This window comes from Quercus lobata, chromosome 3 (assembly GCF_001633185.2).
Source record: "Quercus lobata isolate SW786 chromosome 3, ValleyOak3.0 Primary Assembly, whole genome shotgun sequence".
Classification (NCBI taxonomy): Eukaryota; Viridiplantae; Streptophyta; class Magnoliopsida; order Fagales; family Fagaceae; genus Quercus; species Quercus lobata.
In genome coordinates this window covers 488,862-501,814 of record NC_044906.1, presented here as the reverse complement: position 1 = coordinate 501,814, position 12,953 = coordinate 488,862, and positions in this window count along the sequence as shown.

The window sequence follows — 12,953 nt, the reverse complement described above, 5'->3', positions numbered from 1 at the left end:
ATAGAAGTCCTCTTGAGCGTATTTTATGGGATCTTTTCCTTATAAGGATCCCTTGAATATTATCTAGCGTGGGAAGCAAGACAATTCCTTATACGTAACGTGGGTAGCAAGTAAACTTATGCTCGGTCCGTCAGCCTCAATTTACTTCCTTCAGCTTTTGGGCGTCGGTTTAGTAATGCCATCAGCCTTGGAGCCAGCTGACCTTACGACCGTCAGCTATAACACCGTCTGCTATATCCGAAGGATTGCACTAAACCCGTCAGCTTTATGTTCCGCGTGGCTAGGCTCATCTTTTATCCTCATCAGCTGCCCCCTACTCTACGTGCTCGACGCCTAACACCGTCAACATGTGGAGTTATGACTTAACCATTTTTTGTTCTTAGAGACGAAAAAACCAATTATGAATGACTCCTTGAGCCGTGAGCTATTAAATGCAAGGATACGTGGCACGCAGTCGTTGGCCTCGTTTCTGGGCACGGGCGTCGCCTCGCCTTCCGTGCGTTTTCCCTCTTATATAAATACCGCGTCCCTTGTCTCATTTCGCTACTTCAACCTCGCTGACTTTTCAAGAGAGAACCCATCGCCCTTACTCCTGATTTGATCCGTCAGCTGTTATCAACACCGTCACTTCCAAGGCTGTTTCATCCGTTCAAGATCTGTTTCACCTGTAAGTTCTTCTTCCCTTTTCTTTGCTTTTTTACTTTTGTCTGAAAATTTTTTTTATTGAGGATGTCAGTCTAGGCACTTAGAATGGATCCGTCACTTGTAGGTAGTCAGATGTCAAGTGACGCGTCGAGTGATCAGTCGTCAGTCCGCGATGGAGCGGGCTACGACAAATTTTTTGGCTCAGGTCAAAAGTCCGACGGCTTTTCTGAGTCGTCAGGAAAAGAAACGTCAGCCCAATCCCCTAGTATTGACGTAGAAGACCATGTTGAGGGAGTTAGGGAGAAAGTGTTAAGTGAGGTTGAGGTCGAGGGGGGAGATGAGGAGATTGTTAGTGACGGGAACGGGGACGAAGGCGACGAAGAGATTGATAGTGACGGGAATAGGGATGAAGGTGACGAGGAGGTTAGTAGTGACGAGAATGGGGATGAAGGTGACGAAGAGTCCTGTGAGGGAACTTCAGGGAGTTCCGGAGGTAACCGTCCCTTCATCCTTCCGGAAGAGTGGGCCGTCAATAAATTCCTTCCAAAGATGAGCAACAGAGTTTTTAATGAGTTGCGTACCCGTTTCCAAATCCCAGATCACATTCCTATCCGTCTCTTTAGAAAAAACGAGAGGTGTTATACAGGGAGGACTGCAGATGTTGGGATGTACGATGCCATGTTCGCAGCAGGCCTCAGATTACCACTGACGGCTTTACACCGTCAGCTGGCGGATTTCTTGGGATTGTCCGTCAGCCAGATTGCTCCGAATGCCTGGAGGATCTTCATTGGTGCTGAGATCCTTTGGGGTCGATTGAGTGGGGGGAACCGTCACCTTTCGCTAGACGAGTTCTTTTATTGCTACAGACCTCAGCATAAAGTATCTGCCAAGGGGACATACCATTTTGCTCCTCGTGAGAAGAGCTTAAGATTAGTGTCTGATATGCCAGACTCAAATAGGAATTGGAAGAGTAGATTTTTCTTTGTTAAGGGGACGGGCTGGGTGTGCCGTCCGGATGAGTGGGATACGCTGCCCGGTGGTTATTTTGATAACACTTGGGCTTATATTAGGGATTCAGGTCGCCCCTTCTCTTTTTTTCTACCGTCTCTTTTCACTTAACAGGGAGTTTTTTTTTTTTTTTTTTTAACACCGTCTATTCCCTTTTGTTTCAGCTAGCGCTCGCCCAGAGATATCTGACGAACAAAGGGAATTCATCCGTCGGATACTTGGCATCCCGCTTGAGCAACGGAAGTGTAGGGATTTGATTATCCTAGACACTCTCCATCTGTATTGTGGGGGGCCAGAGCCGACAGCTGAAGCTCGGAAGTTGGAAGAATTTTCCCAAAAACGTAAGTGGACGTCTCATTTAATCCGTCGGCTTATTTATTCCGTCTGCTTTACTGATCCGTCAGTTTATTTTGCGTAGAGATGGAAGCTGCAAAGCAAAGGGTGAGGGCCGCCGCTGCCCGTAAGAAGGAGGAAGAGAAGGCCAAGGGAAAAGAAGGAGTGTCAACCCCTTATTCTGCTTTGAAGGGTTCAGTTAAGAGGAAGGCTGACGGAAAGGATGATCCTCCTTCTAAGAAGGTGGCCGTTAGTCCTGGGGATGTGCCCTCCAAAAGTCGCCCCCCCAGTCTAGTCACGGTGCTGGGAAAGGAGTGATGACCTCTTCCGGTCCCATCATTGAGGGGCCCCGTTACTTGTTGACTCACAAGGATTACGCTGTTGAAGGGGTGGAATCTCTTATAAAACAGACAGATCTGGATCCTTGTGCTCAGCTAGGGACGAAGGACCTGGGAGCGTCAGCTTTCTTTGATATAGCACGGGTATGCTTCCTACCTTGAATAATCTGATCTTGCCTTGCTTAATAGCTGACGATTGTACTTCCTTCAGGCCTTGGTTCGTGTTAAAGCACTCCAAGACCGGTGCGTGGCCAAAGAAGGCGTCGTCGCTCGGATTAGGAGACATAACTCCAACCTGATGGATCAGCAGGCGCAATATAAGGAGACCATTCGTCTCTTAAATGCAGATCTGAAGGATGTGAGGGAGAAGTTAGGAGAGGCTGAGAACCAGCAGAAGAAGCTTGAGGAGGAACTTTCATCTTTACGTGCGCAAGTAGAGACGGCTGGGACTGACGCGGTCCAAAAATTCAAGACAACCCAGTCATTCATTGATTTCTGTGCTGACTATTATGGCACAGGTTTCGATGATTGTCTAAAGCAAGTAGCGTCAGTTTATCCGGAGTTGGATCTATCTGGAATTACCATGGATGTCTCCGTGTCGATGACTCCTGCTGGCGACACTGTTGCTGACAAAGATGACGAACCCCTCAATTTGGACCTTTTGCTTAATGATGCCGGAGTTGTTTTAGCCCAGCCTGTCGTCAACACTCCTGCCGAGTCTTCAGATAAAGCACAAATTGCCAAAGACAAAGCTGACGGGGTCTCTAAGGACGCTCCTGCCACCTAATCCTGGCCATTTATTTTAATTTTTGAACAATGTTTTTAAGTGCCCTTGTGTTTATTAGGCTTTTTACTTGTAACCCTCTGCCCTTTTTGTGGCACTTGGTATCCGTTGCTTTGAACGTGTATACTGATGTTTTTATTCCTTTATTGACTAATTTCTATGGCCCCATTTATTTGATGAGACCGTTATCTTTTTGATCTTAGCCTTTTTTGATTAGCTCGTCATCTCTACAGGCTCGTTGGTTTGAGAACCTTGTTTGTAAGTAAAGTCTCATTTTTTGGTTAGACCGTCATCTATCGAACCGTCAACCTTATAGGTCCGTTGGTTCTAGGGCCTGGTCCATATGATGATAGCTTCATCCATTGGACCGTCAACTTTTTAGCTTTGGCTTTTTCGGACCGTCATTGTCTTGGCCTTAGCCTTAATGTTTTGACATCTTTGTTGGTCCGTCAGTTTTTAAGGCATGGTCCATATGATGATAGCTCATCTTATTGGACCGTCAGCTTTTTAGCTTTAGTCTTTCCGGACCGTTATTTTCTTGGCCTTAGCCTTGATGTTTTGACATCTTTGTTGGTCCGTCAGTTTTTAAGGCATGGTCCATATGATGATAGCTCATCTTATTGGACCGTCAGCTTTTTAGCTTTAGCCTTTCCGGACCGTTATTTTCTTGGTCTTAGCCTTGATGTTTTGACACCTTTGTTGGTCCGTCAGTTTTTAAGGCATGGTCCATATGATGATAGCTCATCTTATTGGACCGTCAGCTTTTTAGGCTTTGGCTTTTCCGGACCGTCATTTTCTTGGCCTTAGCCTTGATGTTTTGACATCTTTGTTGGTCCGTCAGTTTTTAAGGCATTGTCCATATGATGATAGCTCATCTATTGGACCGTCAGCTTTTTAGCTTTAGCCTTTCCGGACCGTTATTTTCTTGGCCTTAGCCTTGATGTCTTTGACACCTTCGTTGGTCCGTTATTTTTTAGGACCTTGTCCATACGATGATAGCTTCATCTATTGGACCGTCAGCTATTTTAGTCCGTGTGTTATGGACTTAGTCGTTTTGGTTGTGAACTCCGTAGAATAAAAAATAGACACTTCAGCAATTTCTGAATAAACTCCTCTTATTGCCATGCATTTAAATAAAAGTAATTAAAACCAAATCCTGCCCTTTGGGCTAAAAAGTATTGTTGCAAAAAACTAAAGTAAATGATAAATCTGAGGAGTAAAACTAAAATTTGTTGAAATAAAAAGGAGGTTGGTCTTCATGCTGCCGCTCCTATTGATAATACTTTCGTAGGTGCTCGGTGTTCCATGGGTGTGGTAGTTTCTGTCCTTCCAACGTTTCCAGGTGGTAAGTACCTTTTCTCTGCCACGACGAAACTCGGTAAGGACCTTCCCAATTGGGGCCGAGTTTCCCTTGGGTAGGGTCCCTAGCGGCGCCCATGACCTTTTTAAGAACAAGGTCTCCAACTTGGAAGTCTCTGTGTCGGACCCGAGAGTTGTAGTGTTTGGCCATGCGGTCCTGGTACCTAGCGAGCCTTTGTTCTGCTGCTGCTTTGATCTCGTCCACTAGGTCGAGCTGTAGTCGCATAGCCTCGTCGTTTTTGTTCTCATCATGGTTGTGCACCCTGTAACTTGTGAGTCCAACTTCGACCGGGATGACTGCTTCGCCTCCGTACGTCAGGCGGAACGGTGTCTCTCCTGTGGGTGTTCTTGCCGTCGTCCTGTATGCCCATAGTATACTCGGCAATTCTTCGGGCCATATACCCTTTGCCCCCTCGAGCCGAGTCTTGATAATCTTGAGCAAGGATCGGTTCGTGACTTCGACCTGGCCATTAGCTTGAGGGTGGGTGGGGGAGAAGTAGTGGTTCTTTATTCCTAACCTTGAGCAAAAATCCCGGAAGGGGTCGTTGTTGAATTGCCTCCCGTTGTTCGAGACAAAGACTCTAGGAATGCCAAACCTGCATATGATGCATCTCCAGACAAAGCTCCGCACGTTCTTCTCTGTAATCGTGGCCAAAGCTTCAGCTTCCACCCATTTCGTGAAATAGTCGATGCCCACTACCAGGAATTTCAGCTGTCGTACGGCTGTAGGGAATGGTCCCATAATGTCTAATCCCCATTGCGCGAACGGCCATAGGGCCATCATCAGGGTCAGCTCTTCGGTTGGTTGTCTAATAATATTGCTGAACCTTTGGCATTTGTCGCAGGCCCTGACATAGGCTTCGGCGTCCTTCTGCATGGTGGGCCAATAGTACCCTGCTCGCACAAGCTTGTGTACCAACGATCTGGACCCTGAGTGGTTTCCGCAGATTCCTTCATGCACCTCTCTCATGACGTAATCTGCCTCTTCCGTACCCAAGCATCTCAAATATGGTCGGGAGAAACCTCTTTTGTACAGGACGTCTTTTATCAGGACGAACCTCGCCGCCTGGACCTTAAGTTTCCTTGCGGTTTCCTTTTCGTTCGGTAAGACCCCATCTTTTAGGTATGAAACTAACGGCGTTGTCCAGCTACTGTCGGAGCATATTTCCTGCATGTTGCTGAGATCTATTAGCGGAGAAAGCTGCACGAAAGAGAGTACATTACCAGGGATGACCATTTGTTCTGCTGAAGCAGCCTTCGCAAGGCGATCGGCTCGCTCGTTTTCTCCTCTGGGAATTTGGACGACTTTGGCTTCTAGGTCATCCACTCTCGCCCTTACTTCATCAAGGTACTTCTTCATCTTTTCGCCCTTGCACTCGTAGTCTCCATTTATTTGGTTAGTGATGATCTGTGAATCGCAGTAGATGACTACCCTTGCTGCTCCGACTGCTTTGGCGAGGTCGAGCCCTGCTATCAGAGCCTCATACTCTGATTCATTATTGGTGGCGGGGAAGTCGAGACGGACCATACATTCAATGGTGTCTCCTTCGGGCGATCGTAGCACAATGCCAGCCCCTGCGGCTTGTCTGTTGGACGATCCATCCGTATATATGCTCCATTGAGGGGACTCTGCTGCCCCCTTATCTTCGTCATGAGTGAATTCAGCTATAAAGTCGGCGACAATCTGTCCCTTGATGGTGGTCCGCGGGCGGTACTGAATATCAAACTCGCTCAGTTCTATAGCCCATAACGCCAATCATCCTGCGGCCTCGGGACTGCTCATTACCCGCCGCAAGGGTTTGTCAGTCAGGACGTTCACCGTATGAGCTTGGAAGTACGGTTTGAGCTTGCGGGCTGCCGTAACTAATGCAAAGGCAAGTTTTTCCATGGGCAGGTATTTTTCTTCGGCACCATGAAGCGCTCGGCTTGCGTAGTACACGGGCTTTTGCACTTTCTCTTCGTGTTATCTTCGGCACGACTCCCGTCAGCTGAACATTTTATACCATCCGAAGATAGGTCTTGCGGGCTTTCTTGGATGACCCGGCGGCAGCCGTTCCTCCTACGATCATCCTTATATCCCCAATCGGGGGCCTCGGTCGCTCATTGTCCCGTCGGGGGTGTTGGTCTTGTGCGGGGGGATCCACTTTCTCCTTGCTAACGAATCTCTGCAGCTTTCCTTGTCTGATAAGGGCCTCAATCTGCTGCTTGAGGTCATAGCAATCAGCCGTGTCGTGGCCATGGTCGCGGTGGAAACGGCAATACTTATCCCGGGAACGTTTGTTGGGGTCACTCTTCAGTTTTCCCGGGAACGTCAGAGCCTCTTCGTCCTTGATTTGCATAAGGACTTGATCTATCGAGGCTGTCAGCGGAGTGAAGCTCGTGAACCTTCCCCCCAGGGGCTTAGGGCGCCTCTCGTCCCTTCGGTCTCCTGTTCTTGCCTTCTTTCGGCCTTGGTCCTGTCGAGTGTCTTCCTGCCTTTCTCTTTTCCTGGGCCTCTCTTCCCGAGCTAACAGCGCATCTTCAGCGTTCATATACTTTGTGGCGCGATAAAGTACTTCCGACATCATCTTTGGGTCGTTTTTGTATAGGGAGAACAAAAACTTACCCTTCTTCAAGCCATTGGTGAATGCCGCAACAAGTATCTTATCGTCGGCTTCGTCGATCGAGAGTGCCTCTTTGTTGAAGCGGGAGATGTAAGCTCTCAAAGTTTCATCTTCTCGCTGCTTCATACTCATCAAGCAAGCCGTAGACTTCTTGTATCGATGGCCTCCAATGAAGTGTGCGGTAAACTGAACGCTGAGCTCTTTGAAGGTGCTGATGGAGTTTGGTGTCAGTCGGCTGAACCAAATTCTCGCTACGCCCTTTAGCGTTGTAGGGAAGGCCCTACACATGATAGCGTCCGCTACTCCTTGAAGGTGCATTAAGGTCTTGAAGGTCTCCAGGTGATCCAGTGAGTCCTTGACCCCATCATAACTGTCTATCTGCGGCATGCAGAACTTACTTGGTAAAGGGTAGGAGTTGACGGTGGCGGTGAACGGCGAGTCAATTCGGTTGACGAGGTCGTCAAGGTCGCTTGATACTTGCCCCTTAAAAGCATTCATCATAACCTCCATTTGTTCCTTCATGGCCTGCATCTTCGCGATAACAAGTGGCGGAGTGGTTTCTGCGAGGGAGGGGATGCTTATGTTCTGCCGTTCTAGCTTGCTCGGGGCGTTGCTGGCCTGGGGTCCCTCCTGGTTTCTCCTGTCGGCGCTGGTTCCTTCTTGATCCGCTCCTTGGTTATTGGGAGCCGCATTTTTCTGTTTCAGCTGCTCTTCTAGGTCATGGTTTTGTTTGGTGAGGCACTCCACGGCTGTGGCGAGTGTCCTGATCTGTCTTTCAAGCGCAGTCGTAGGAGCTTCTTCCTCTTGAACGTCGTTAGTGGTCGCCATTGAACGAGTGAGTACCATGTAACTCTTTTGTCTAGGAATCGATAATGTGCTACGTTCCCACAGACGGCGCCAACTGATGATGCCGAAAATAATACCACCAGTGAGTCACACGTTCCTTGTACGTCGCAAATGGCACCTGCACAACAAAAAGGAAGAACCTAGCAGAGAGTACCGGTGTGGTACCGGCCAAACACCCTCCAAAGGTTAAATCATAATTACTCTCACTGCTCTAGAGTGCTAGAGAGGGTAAAATTATGCGTACCTTGGGTTGTGAGGGTGCTTGGGTTTTTATAATAGCGAGGGTTGCCCCTCTTTTCCTTGGAGTAGAAGTCTTTTCCTTATAGGAGTCCTCTTGAGCGTATTTTATGGGATCTTTTCCTTATAAGGATCCCTTGAATATTATCTAGCGTGGGAAGCAAGACAATTCGTTATACGTAACGTGGGTAGCAAGTAAACTTATGCTCGGTCCGTCAGCCTCAATTTACTTCCTTCAGCTTTTGGGCGTCGGTCTAATAATGCCGTCAGCCTTGGAGCCAGCTGACCTTATGACCGTCAACTATAACACCATCTGCTATGTCCGAAGGATTGCACTAAACCCGTCAGCTTTATGTTCCGCGTGGCTAGGCTCATCTTTTATCCTCATCAGATGCTTTTTTATTTTTTTTCTTTTTTTTTGTACATCGCGAGAGACCGACATAGATTTTTTTTAAAATTTTTTGGATAGGATCATAGGAGACAGATTTTTTTATCCAGCTTGAATGGGTGGAACGACAACGTTTCCGAGGATAACATTATTAATTGTATAATTTTTATAATAAAGAAATGATATGTCCACAACATTTTTACAATAACTTTACAACAAATCTTAAGTAGCAGGTTTTTACTGATTGTTATTGTTGCAGCAAAAAAGTAATCTTAGTGTTATTGTAAAAATAACAACTAACCACTTATAATTTGTTGTGAAAATATTGTAAAAATATTGTGGACATAACATCTCTTTGGAGATGTGTTGTTTCTGTTGGTAGACGGATGTCGCGGACGCTGTCGTTTTGAGCATCCGAGGTGGGATGCACGTGATGGGACCTGGGAATGGTTGGGAGTGTGAGTGCCTTTTGTTTGTTTACCTGGGGATCTAGTTCTTTTTTATTGTATTTTATTTCAAAAAACAAAATTTTGCTATAAACTGATCTGATTTGAAGTTGTCATTTTCAACTTATTACTTAGCAATTTTATAAAACTCGTCAAAAAAGTTATGTTATTAAAATTACAGATATTCTTTTTAATCGTCATATCATAAATTATATGAATTTAACTCTAAATCGTTTAGTGCTAAACTTTTTTATTATATTAATAGATTTAGATTTTTTTTCATTATAAAATTTAAGTAGTATAACTTCGTCTTTTTTATATAATTCAATAGTAAAAATGTGAAAGCTAATTTAATTTAAATACTCAAATGTGTCAACTAATTGAAATACAAAACCTTTTAACTAGGTACATTTTTTACTTAAACCCAGTATATTAGTGTGAGGTTCAAAAACACAATAACAGACGAGCTAGCCTTGTGATTAATATCAACACAACTAATTTTTAATATATGGGAGGTAGAAATCCACAATGGGAAGATTTAAAAGAAGGTTGGAGACAAATATCATCAAATCAAAGGTTTTATACGCATAAAAATCATATTCACGAGGTATAGATAGGGGTTCTAAAGAATGAATACAAGTAAAGACTCTTCTCATTTTCTCTCTCTTGTTCTTCCTTCTTCTTCTTCTTTTTTTTTCTTTTTTTTTTTTCCCTAGATCCCCCTTCCGGTTGTTCTCCTCTTTCTTTTATAACCATCTTTCATCCTTTTCCAATTGTCCTACTCTTAGCTGGATTTAGGGGAATGTTTTTCCCATTAACACCTTCTCCTGCCCTTTTTTTATCAAGAAAATAGATTTTTCGGGTTGTTTATACTATTCAGGTCAATCAGTCAATATTTAATGTAGCTAACATTAGGTAGGTAGAACTCATTAATACGAAGGTGACTGTTATATTGGGTTTTGCGTGTTCTTCTACATGATCCCCGGAGAAGATAGGAGAAGTGTCCTGAATTAAGCACCTGGCCACTTCTCAATTGAGTTAGTATTCCTCGAGAAGATGAATTCCTCGGATTACCTTGATAATGGGCCCAAATGGTCTATTCTCAACGGGGCGGCTCATTGGTCATTTACTAGTCTCTAGGTTGGGCCTATTCCGCAGATGGAGCTTCTCAAGATTTTCTCTTTAGGTCAAGGTCCTCAGGGCAGATTAGGTCCACCCCCCACAATTAGATTTCTTAATAAATTTCAAATGATTTTTGTATTGGATAATAAAACACAAATGTATTATGTATTCAAGAACAATAAATTCAATATTCAATACAAATATGTGTACTCCAAAAGTTACAAAAACAAATTCAATTTTTTTTCCTCCCTTAGTAACAATTTGCAGGGTTTGGGTAATCCACCAAAAATTTTGGTATGATCTCCCAAAAAAGGTCTTATTAGTTACATATAACATAGCATTCTAATTCAATTCTTTTATCCATGGCATGACGCCATGTTACTGCTTTAAGTTCATCACTCTATTGACACAATGGACATTTATAAGGACTTAAGAAAGTGGACTAACTTTTGCTCTCCCCCCCCCCCCCCCAAAAAAAAAAAAAGTGGACTAACTTTATGTTCATATATCAAAGAACCTAGAATAAGAAAGTGGGGTAGAAATTAAATTAGCTGGGCTTAAATGATTAGATTCACTAGCCCAAAGACTAGATTTAGATTTGTTTAGCCCAGGCTTTTCTTATAAATGGGCTAAGCGGGAATTGTTTATGGGACTTAAAAGTGCTCCAACCTTAAAGATTCAGGGGCTCTTTGGTTTTTTTAAAAACCATCACTCATTACTTTATAACTTATCACTTTTCACTGAAAATACCACAACTTCCTATGGCACTTGTTTCCAATTTTGATAACTCAAAAAATTTTACTTTTTGTGAGACCCACAGATTGACTTGGTGCAGCTTTTACTTTTCTTTTTTCTTTTTTCCTTCAACCCCCAATACCCAAACTCACCAAACCCAGTAAAGAAAAAAAAAAAAAAAGTTACATGTTGTGAGTCCCTCAAATATGTTTGTATTTACCAAAATGTCATCATAACTCTATTTCCATAACTCAAAAACACTTAAAAGTTGCTTTTAGTTTCCATAACTCATCACTCAAAAATCAGAGAATTGAGTAATGAAAACAAAAACTGAAAACAAATCCAAACAAACCAAATAACCGTGGGACCCACCAATTTTGAGTTATGGGTGATGGAAACACTAAATCCAAATAGCCCCTCAATAAATAGGATTCGAGAAAAAAGAGGGGGGAGAGAAGTGTGGTGACATTAAAAAGTTTCTAGATAACTGTTAGGTCCATATTTATAGGCTGGCTAATCACGAACCATTATAATGTTTAGAATTAAATTTGTCTACTTATTTGGTAACAGGCTATACAACTGATCAAGACAAATCAAGTTAAAAACAATAGAAGACTCAAGAATGTAGAAACTAGACAGCTGTTGTGTTGTATTTCAACTGCAACTCGATAGATTGAAAACTTAAGAATGTCGAAATTGGACAGCTATTGTGTTGTATTTCAACTGCAGCTCAATAGGTTGAGAGTCATTTGACTTGACCTGTTGAACTATATGTCTCGACCAATCAAGACTAAAGCAGATTAGGTATTCAACAAATTTTTTTTTTCAACTGTTGGATGTAGGGTTTTGTGCAACTCAAATACACTATATATAAAAACCCTAGACCATGTTTTTACATATACAAGAGGGTAGTGTTTTTGTACACAAATCTATAATTTTTCAAGCTCTCTTGAAGCATCAATCTAAGACTTGCGTGCATACAAAAGATGTTACTGAACAAATCTTTGAGATTAGATCTCAAAGTCACGATCTAAGAGTTTGTGTGAAACAAATTAGTATGGAACATTCTGTGGATCTTGGAACTACATGTAGTTGTGTCAGTAAGTACTACATGAAGTAAACTTCTATTCTATTCTAATGGATTTGCTGTCTTGAGGTTTGATGATTTAATCCCTTCAAGTTTATACTGTGAAATGGTTTGTTTCATCAGTTTTCCTAAGTCATCAATTTGGTGTTTTATGTGATTCATGTTTGTGTGATGTTAATCAATCCAAATCTAAAACATAATTAATCTAATTAATTACTTGGTTAAGAATTGGTTAATATTGTGACTACTAAGACCTAAAACCCTAACAACAACAAACAAGAAAAAAAAATCGTACATTTAATTTAAAGAATAAAGTAATAAACAAAGACATATTTCAAGTAGTTTATTAATTTTAAGGTTATGTTAATGGGTGCCCTTAGGGCAATTGTTAATAAATTATTTTAAGAAAGTTTTAATACAACTTTTATGAGAATATAAAAAAGCTATTAAAAAAAAGTCAGTACTTTTCTATTTTCCAAATAAAGTTTCTAAAAATGGTTTTTAAACCAATACCTTTAGAGTATCCTTTAACTTTTTCCTTAATATAACTAATCACATTAATGGATTCCAATTATCTCATTTAGTAAAGTCAATAAGGGATACAAGTTTCAGTCACGCTTTCACCAAAACCAACTAGTTTTTTTGACGCAATTATCATGGAATCTACAAGTCCAAAACATCTATCAAAAACCACATCATCTAGCTTGGTCAAAATACGAAAAAGAAGACCACATCATAACTAGCCTGCTAGAGGAGCAAGCATGCCATGAAGCTCAGCAGAGCACATATCACGAAAGAGTTTTATAGGTAGATAAGGAATCCATATGCCAAGGAGTAATCAAACATAAAAGAGAGACGCAAAGAGCCAAAGTTTGATCTTGGATAAGAGAGAAAAGACAAGTTAATTAAAGGTGGTTTGACAAAGTGAATACATAATAAAACAAAAAAGTTTGGGAACAAAATGATAGCTAGTTTTCCAAAGATAGCTTTCAATATGTGCTTTTAGGACTTAGAAGAGTAAG